This window comes from Camellia sinensis, chromosome 15 (genome assembly GCF_055761805.1).
Source record: "Camellia sinensis isolate YWXY chromosome 15, ASM5576180v1, whole genome shotgun sequence".
In the NCBI taxonomy this organism is placed as follows: Eukaryota; Viridiplantae; Streptophyta; class Magnoliopsida; order Ericales; family Theaceae; genus Camellia; species Camellia sinensis.
In genome coordinates, this window is record NC_138975.1 from 7,907,267 (window position 1) to 7,917,587 (window position 10,321).

The window sequence follows — 10,321 nt, forward strand, 5'->3', positions numbered from 1 at the left end:
CTACCTTTGACTCAGAAGGGAATATCATTTGACTGGACCGATCAGAGAGAATCAGTTTTCAAGAATTAAAGACTCGACTTGTGACTGCACCCATTCTTACCCTTCCCTCAGGCACAGATGGATTTACTATTTTCAGTGATGCTTCTTATAAGGGTTTGAGATGTGTTTTAATGCAGAATGGTAAAGTTATTGCGTATGCTTCTCGACAACTGAGACCTCATGAAAAAAACTATCTTACTCATGATTTGGAACTTGCCGCAGTGGTATTTGCATTGAAAATTTGGCATCACTACCTATATGGGCCAACATGTGAAGTGTACACAGATCACAAGAGTTTGAAATAATTTTTTACACAGAAAGAGTTGAACATGAGGCAGCGGAGATGGTTAGAATTAATAAAAGACTATGATTTGCAAATTTTGTACCATCCGGGGAAAGCTAACACCGTTGCCGATGCACTGAGTTGGAAATCAATTGGGAATTTGGCCTGTTTACTCACTGGACAGAAAGAACTGTTATGTGATCTTGAAAAATTTGAAGTTGAGGTGGTTATGCGTGAACAAGGTGGAACATTGGCTGTTATTTCTGTTCAACCGGCTCTTATTAAGGAGATTAAAGAGAAACAACACCTAGATGACTTCTTGAAGAAGGTCATTGATGAACGGGAATCCAAACCAAGGCCGGGCTTTAAATTTGAAAACAATGTATTGAAGTTTCAGGGAAGGTTGTGTGTACCAAATGATTCCGAACTGAAAAGACAAATTTTGTAGGAAGGCCACAATTCGAAACTTTCCATCCATCCAGGAAACACAAAAATGTACCAAGACTTGAAACTTAATTTTTGGTGGCTGGGAATGAAGAAAGAAATTGCCGACTTTATATCGAAATGCCTACATTGTCAACAAGTCAAAGCCGAACAACGACGACCCGCGGGCTTACTTCAGCCCTTACCAATACCGCAGTGGAAATGAGAACATATCACTATGGACTTCATTGTCGGTTTACCTCGCTCCAGTAAAGGTATGGACTCAATTTGGGTTATTGTTGATAGATTGACTAAATCTGCTCACTTCTTACCTGTCAAAACAATTTATAATGCGAACAAATTGGCTACAATTTATATTGATGAGATTGTTAGATTGCATGGAGTGCCTGTGTCCATTGTCTCTGATAGGGACTCGAAGTTCACATCGAGATTTTGGCAAAGTTTGCAAACTGCATTAGGTACTGAATTGAGACTGAGTAGTGCATACCATCCTCAAACGGATGGCCAGTCAGAGAGAACAATCCAAACTCAGGAAGATTTACTGCGTATGTGTGTTCTTAATTTCCAAGGAAATTGGAAAAGTCATTTACCTTTGGCTGAATTTGCCTACAACAACAGTTTTCACTCAAGCATTGGAATGGCGCCTTTCGAGGATTTATATGTAAGAAAATGTCGATCTCCTATTTGCTGGGCAGAAGTTAGCGATGGACCTTTGCTTGGGCCCGAGATTGTACATGAAACTACGGAAAAGGTGAAACTGATTCAACAAAGATTGAAAACCGCACAAAACCGACATAAAAGTTATGCAGATGTCCGAAGGCGAGACAGGGAATATGAAGTGGGTGATCATGTTTTTGTTAAAGTGACACTAATGAAAGGGCAGACTCGCTTTGGAGTCAAGGGTAAGCTAGCACCGAGATATGTCGAATCGTATGAGATCATTGAAAAGATTAATCCGGTGGCGTATTAAGTAGCGCTTCCTCCTGAAATGGAGCATATGCATAATGTCTTCTATATTTCAATATTGAGGAATTATCTTCGGGATCCCTTCCATGTTATTGAGCCTACCCGTGTAGTGCTAAGTGATGACTACACTTATGAAGAACGGCCTATTCAGATTGTGAACCGACGAATCAAGAAGTTGAGGAATAAAGAAATTCCGTTAGTGAAAGTGGACTGGCAAAACCATGGTGGCATTTATGCCACTTTGGGAAAGGGAAGACGATATGATGAAAAGATACCCTGAACTGTTCCCTCTGAATCTAGTGTTCTTCAAAAATGAAGGTAATTTGAGTTTGGAGGACCAAACTCTTTTAAGGAGGGAAGACTATGACAACCCTCACCTCTGATTGATGCTAAACTGTGATTAAGCATAATAAGAAATTGATTAAGCTGAAATTCTGAACTGAATGCATAGTATGTTGCTTTAATTGTGTTTCTATCTGTTTGTCATTTAACGATCTGTTCGTGTGTTTATTTCGAACTGCAAATTGAAGGTCTAATTGGCGGCCGAATCAGAAATTGATTAGTGTTATATGTTAATTAAAATTTATGTGATTTTATGGTAGACTTAATTGAAATTTGATTTGGAATGATTAAATTAGATTAAATAATGTTATATTACATTAGTTTGGCTTTACTACCAAATTGCCATTGAGTGGCCATTTTCTACAACTTTGTTTGGACTTAATTGTTGCATTTAATAACATTTCTTCAGCCATTTTCCTAGATTAAACCAAGAGAGAGACAGAGAGAGTGAGAGTTGGAGGAAAAGAGTTGGTTTAACAAGTTTGGCTTGGAACTTAGGAGAATTTGAAAGAGAATTAAAGGAAAATTGTGCATTAGTCTCCTACACCTAGAATTCAAGACTTAAGGTAGGAAATTCAACCTCTTAATTGTGAATTTAAGTTGTTTCTTGCATGGTTTATGGAAATTTGGTGATTAGAGTCAAGAATTGACTTAAAGAGTTGATTTGAGTAGCTAATTCATGCATGCATGTACATATTCTTGCATTTTGAGGTTGCTTTCATGAAAACTGTTACATTCAAGTTCACATTTTGGTTGTAGCCCATGAATTCACTTTGATTTTGTGCTTAATCTTGTATTTGATCTTGTTTTGGAGCATTGGAATTCATTAGAACACTTGCATGTTATGTTCTTGCTTAGTTCATGAAAGCTTCTTTGAAATTTGTGTTCAATTGACTTACCTTTGGGCTTTGATTTTACAAATTGATCTCCAAAACATGCTATATTGTTGGTTTTCAAGTGTTTTCCAGAAAATTGGCCCAAAAGGTTGAGTTTTGATGTGTTGAATTCTTGGTTTGAGCTTTGAAGGCAAATTTGGAAAACCTAGAATTTGGCTTCCTCGCTCGAGCGAAGGATTCCACGCTCAAGCGACCATCTTTTGTTCAGAGCTCCGCTCAAGCAAAGGAAGGCTGGCTCGAGCATAGATTGTAAGCTCTCAGGTTTTTGGTGCACGCAGATGCATGCTCGAGCGACGAGGCCTACGCTAGAGCGAAGAGCTGTGTCTCACGCTCGAGCGAAGAGCTGTGTCTCACGCTCGAGCGAGCATCGAGTGGAGAATTTCAACATCCAGTACTTTTGCATTTTTACAGACCGTTCGAGCGAAGGAGTTTATGCTCGAGCGACCCCACTGTTTTGGCAAGCTTGCTCGAGCAAAGAAAACCACGCTCGAGCGAGACCCCTATTTTTAGCAAATTTCAAAAAGTGTTTTAAAGTGTATTTTTGCATCCTCATTCCATCCTAGGCATTCCTAGGTTAAGCTTAAGGCATCTTAATGAGGATAATGTTATTGAACCACACTGTCACGACCCCATTCCGCCCCTAGTAGAATGGTGCTGTGATGGCCAGTAATCCGAGATTATCGAAGGCCAACCTTAAAAAATTCACACACAATCAGAGTACTACATATGGGGCTAACAAGTGCGGAAGCAATAATTTACAATACAAGTGGTCCATAAGAGCAGTGCGTAGATCAAATGAAATGGCATACATCTTTACATAGCTTTACAACTTGAATACAAATAACATAAAGTACGTGTTACATCTTGATAAAAGGCTTCTCAAGCCGACATACACAAAATACATGAAATGCAACCAAGAAGCATAATCTTCCAGATTGCCGACATCCTCACTGCTGACATAACATACATACAAAACACACATCTCAGCGTAGCCGACTTCTTACTTGTCACCTACATATATACATAGGGAGGGTGAACTTGGATACTCAGTGAATGGTATAAATAATAAAGGGGTTAAATGAATGATACCCGAGATCTTTTCAAACAATACATAGTATATCTTTATCAAAACCATACATAACATAGCTTAGCTTGACTTGAAATAAAGCATCAATCAAACCTTGGTCTTTCAAAACTTACTTACTTAACATACGTTAACTTAAAACATGGGGTGATGACATTCCGGGAAAAACAAAAGCATAACCTCGGCATCGAGCACACTCGTTCATAGTCCGTTGGTGGCCAATATCTTAACAAGGGTGCTACTTAGGCTTAACGTCCCCTAGCACGAAAGGACGGTGCTACCTAGGCTTAAAGTCCCCCTAGCACGGAAGGATTATGCTACTTAGGCTTAAAGTCCCCTAGCACGGAAGGACTATGCTACATAGGCTTAAAGTCCCCTAGCACGGAAGGACTTGTGCCACAAATGCTTAAAGTCCCATGGCACGTACGGACTAGTGCCACAAATGCTTAAAGTCCCCTGGCACGTACGGACTATGTTACCTAGGCTTAACGTCCCCTAACATGAAAGGATGACGTTACTTAGGTTTAACGTCCCCTAACACGAAAGGACGGCGTTACTTAGGCTTAACGTCCCCTAACACGAAAGGACGGTTCCAAGAATGTCATCCAAAACAAAGCCTATACTTGATACATAAAATAGGGATATCATTCATGCTTAGCAAATACTCCTATCAAAACAAGGCAAAGCTTTATTAAAACGTGATAACATAACTTTATTAGAAATACCACTCACATAGTTCCTGGGACGTCGGGATCAAGGCAAAGGTCCAAGTCCTACAAACACATGGCAAAGCATACTGAACGTACTTCTCAAAACAAGTCTTCAATGCATGCAAGAGATCTCGGGAAAACATGCTGGAAGTCAAAACACTGTTTTACATGTCAGGAAGACATGCTGGGTACCAACCAGGTCTTTGCCGAGGTCCCACACTTCTTGGTCGAGGTGTGGCTACCTAGGCTTCGGCGTGCAGCTGCATGCCGAGGTGCACACAAGACAACCTAAAGGTGTAAGTGATCATGCAAGGTAGGCCAAGGTGAGATATGATGCTTGGCCTAGGTGTGTGATCCGGGCAAGAGTGATCTCGGCGACTACACTTAGGGAAGTGAGGTCTGGAGATTTGGGTTTCCACCCGTGAAGAACAGGAAGAACATGAACATGAAGAACATGAAGAATATGAATGCTAAAATCATAACTTCTTTATTACAAAAATTTGGGATTTCATGCTATGAGTTCGAAAACATGGACCTGGGTACCCATCCTTGAAGATCATGTGAAAACAAACACAAAAACATGGATCTTGGCATGAGCTTTCGGATCAAAACATGACTTTTCTTGAAGAATACATGAATACTATTTTCTCTTTCTAAAACCGAACTTCAAAGCAATGCATGGCTTACAAATCATATTCAATCATGCAATGCAATATCATGAACATAAAGAACAACATGAGCAGATCAAGAATCTAACCTTAGAACACGGATCTAATGGTTCAATCTCTAGGGATCAAGTTTGAAAATCTACTCTCCCTCAAGAACTCTTCTTCCTCTCCTAGAGCTTCTCTCTCCTCTTCCAAAACAAGGATATAGCAAATGATAGTTTTCTCTTTCTGCCGGCTGACTTAACACTCAGCTCGGACACGTGGCAACGGCTGGTTGGCTCTCCCTAAGAAGGTGATAGATTGACATGACATGTGTAAAACAAAGTGTATCTAACAAGCTACCCGGTAAGGCACTCCGGCAAGTGATGACATCAGCTAAGGACGAAGCTTCGGCAACTAAGGTGACAATGACCTCGGCTAGGAAGGACAACACTTGACTAAGCTGTGCCACACCTTGGCCTCGATGTGCCACACCTCGGTCTAGGTCATACCACTCCAGGACAAGATCACTTAGGTGCAAAGGTAACATCTCGGCCTAGATAATACATATCTCGGCCTTGGTGATGAACACCTCGGCCTAGATAATGACATCTCGACCAATATGTCAGCGCGAAGGCGGAGGTCAAACAAAGTGGTTCCAAAATAATTCTAGACTGAAAATGACCTCGGTTTGGAATGATCTACGCTTAACATGACTTAGGCTTGAGACACCAAGGAAAGAACAAAGCATGTACACAACACTTAGGCAAATCACATAGACACAAAACAAGGCATGGACCTTACTTAGGCAAAACAAGTCATAAACATACAAATGCAAGCTTAACAAGTCATAATCATACAAATGCTCATGAACATGACTAAAACATGAATACGGGTTGTTACAGCAACTTAACATGGCAAAACATATAAATGCATGCAAACATGACTAGGACATGAATGTGGGTTGTTACACACACCAAGTATAATTAGGGGCTAAGTTATTAATCCCGAGTGTGTTTTCGTTCTGCAACTGTAGGGTTGGCATCCGAGGACGCTCGTTAGCTTGTATATAGCCCAGTGCTCTGTGAGTAACATTGTTGTAAAGATATGTTCAATTATGATTATTTTCTAAATGATCAACTTTACTGCTTACCGAAATGTTATTGTTTAATGAATGAATGTTTGCCCCATTTGTAAACTGTACTTGTGGCATCCATAGCAACCTACTGTTACTGTTACTACTACTATTATAGAGATCTCTATCGGTTCCAATGTTTGGAACTATTACTGTTACTGTTATGATGGCCATCAACTGATTGTTCGGTCTGTTAAGACCTACTATACTGTTTTGCTATGGGATGTACCACATATGACTACTATGGTTCTAAATGACTAACTTACTGACGCAATTGACTGTTTTAATTACTAAAATGACATTCATTCTTAACCTCTTTACGCATTTGTTATTCACTGGGCTTTAGCTCACTGTTTATATATATATATAGGTGTCCAGGCACCGGACTGGAGCTAGGAGCGTCGGGTTAGCTCTTGTTTTGTTAAGCCAACCTTTGTGCCTCGCCTCGAGGTTTCAAGTCCGTTCAAGCCACGGCTGTTTGGGGGTGTTCAGATTCACCATTCTGTTTTTGTTTTGTAATAGATGAATAAGACTTGACTGTACAGTTATAGTTAGGGATTTGGTCCATGACATGGATATTTGTGTGTATGTTGCATGTACATATGTTTTGGTTATCAATGTGGCATGTTTATAAAAAGTCTTTTTGCATTTAGACTGTCACAGCTCAATGGACATCTTTTATTTACTGTTTTGGCTTCTGCCAGCCCCTTTACTCTGTATTTCTGTCATTACTATTAAGCAGGCCTTCGATAATCACGGATTACTGGTCGGTTGCGATGCTAAACCCATAGAGACGGGTTTGGGTCGTGACATTGATGAACTGCACTCGCTTAGATATAGCTTATGCAGTAAGTAAATTAAGTAGATATACGAGTAATTTAGGAGCGGAACACTGGAAAGCAATTATAAGGGTTTTAAGATGTCTCAGATTTACTTGTAACATTGGGCTTAATTATACTAGATATCTAGCAGTACTTGAAGGATACTGTGATGCAAACTGGGTATCGGATACTAGAGACTCAAAGTCCACTAGTGGATATGTCTTTACTCTTGGTGGTGTGGTTGTATCTTGGAAATCTTCCAAACAGACTTGCATTGCTAGGTCTAATATGGAATCAAAATTCATAGCTTTAGATAAAGTTGGAGAAGAAGCAGAATGGCTTCGCCACTTCCTTGAAGATATTCCAATGTGACCAAAACCGGTGCCTGCAATATGCATACATTGTGAAGTCAATCAGCAATAAGTAGAGCACAGAGTCATATGTATAACGGTAAGTCACGACACATTCGTCGTCGACATAACACTTTGAGACAATTACTCTCTAATGGAATTATTTCCATTGAATATGTGAAATCTAAATACAACATAGGGGATCTACTAACCAAAGGGTTAGCAAGAGAGCTAGTTGAAAATTCATCGAAGGGATGAGACTTAAGCCTATTAAATAAGAGTTACCACAACAGCAACCCAACCTAGTTGACTGGAGATCCCAAGATCTAGGTTCAAAGGGACAACCGAGTTGTGTATGACTCAGAAGGATCACTAGAAAGTCCAACTCTTATCCATTTCTATGATGAAATAGTGATGTTTGTAGCGTTTTTAGGTTAAGTAATACTTTTGATGATTCTTATATCTAGGTAAACCTAGTGGAGTATGGCAGGATACTCTTCATAAGAATCACCTATATGAGTGTGAACTGGGCCGGTTCTATGAGATTTGTGAAGGACTACAATTCTCTAAAGCACTCATGAAAGACCAGGTTGTTCAGGGCCAAAATGAACACAATAGTGAGAACTAAACTGTGTCTGGTAATATACTGTATGAGTTCTATTGTCTTGGTTTATACAAACAGCTGAATAGTTCAAAACATCATGTTCACTAGTTAGCTAGTAAATCTGATAGTATCTCACAAGGGAAGGTTCAAAGCCAAAAGCTACCTATCCTTTTCAGAATATTTTCAATTTCTGTTCTCTTTGTAATTAGATCATGTTGCATTTTCTCTTCATCAAATTCCATTCATGTGGGGGATTATTGGAAAATTTGGTTTTATAAGACTTATTGTGGGCAAACTTTGAGCTCAAAATTGAGTGGGCCCCAAACGTCTTTTGAGATGGGTCCAAAGAGGTGACGTGTTCATTGTCGCATGGCAAGTCACATGGTGAAACGGTTTGTCAAAACCATTTATGAGTGAATGGGAAGTTGACGTCGTTTTCGGGTTCGTAGAATGGACAATTTAAAGAAGTAAAATATGGGTTTCCTTGAAATGGTTATCCCATATTGGAAACTTAAGAGAACTTATGTGTGTATATAAGTTCTAGGTGGCAACGCTTAGGTTGGGCCCCAAGGGGCACCCTAAGTTTGTAGAAGGGAGAAGTTATGGACAAAATGAACCTTAGCCCAAACCACCACGCGCGCGCCGCTGCCATCGTCTGGTTGAGCCGTGCCGGGCGCAGGTGTGGGTTGGGTTGGTTCTAATATTAATTTTTTTGGACAAAATTTATTTGAATTTTTTCCTATATTCTTGCGGGAAAAATTAATTTAAATTTTGTGCCAATGTAATTTTGAATTTGAATTCAAAATTTTGTCCAAAATTTTTACCTCCTTCAGTTCAAATTCCTAACAGAAACTGCCGGATAGATTCGAACAGTTTTATTATAGAAACTGCCGGACAGATTCAAAACAGTTGTATAACTGCAGCAGTTAGCCAATCTATCCAGTTTTCAAATCTGAATCTGTTCAAGAGTTTTGCACCTGCTCAAGTTCAAATTCATACCTTTTTGGGTCTGTTTTTTGCCTATATATACCAGTCATTTTCCAGCAATTTTTTGGTTCCGAAAATTCATTTTTCGGTTCCGAAAATTCATTTTTCTTGCCTTCATTTTGCTTTATTGTATCATTATTCTTCATACTAGTTTTAGAATAAAATAAAGAGAGTATAGAATATAAGGTTTTTGTTCGCCGTACAAATTGTTTGGAGTGTTACTACAATTTGTGAAGATCATTATATCCTGGGAGATAGACACCATTTGTTCGTAAGCACCGAATCTGTCTTAAAGACAGAGTGTCTCACACTCGACTTGATCTTTTAATTTTTCATTTGGTTCGGTAAAATAAATTTTGTAAGTTATTTATTTTATTTATTTGATTTAGTTTCAATTATTTATTGTACACAGAAGATTGTTCCAACAAGTTTGTGATTGTATTTTTTGAGAAACTTTTTCTTTTTATTTTCAAAAAGTGCAATGCATTAGTTTATGACAAACAAAGATGATTTGTGTGTGTGTGTGTGTGTGTGTGTGTGTGTGTGTGTGAGTTTGGACAACTAGAGTCAACTGCCAAATTCTTTGAGTTAAAACTTGAGCTGAAGCTTGGGTAAAAAGTTGGGCATCTACCGGGGGGGTGGGGGGGAGAAGAAATCAGCTATACTTCAAGTTGAGCCTGGACAGACACAATCTCCCGAGTTGCAGTAGTACCAAAATCACATGTGAGAGAGACTTCTCCTTGTGACAAGAACATAAAATTGCTCCCCACTTAATTATTTATTTTCTTTTATTTTTATTTTTTTAGCCAGAAGACCAGCTTGATATGTGATGTCTATTGGTTGGTTTAGGATGTGAATTGGTTTTTTGATTATTTTTCGTTTGGGGTCAAAAAATCTCATTTGGAATAGAATTTTAGTTTTTTTGACTTTTGTGAGAGAAGAAATAAAATGATTATTGGTGGTTAGAACATTTTATCTTATTGAATTAAAAAGTTTATTTTATTTTTTTGTAA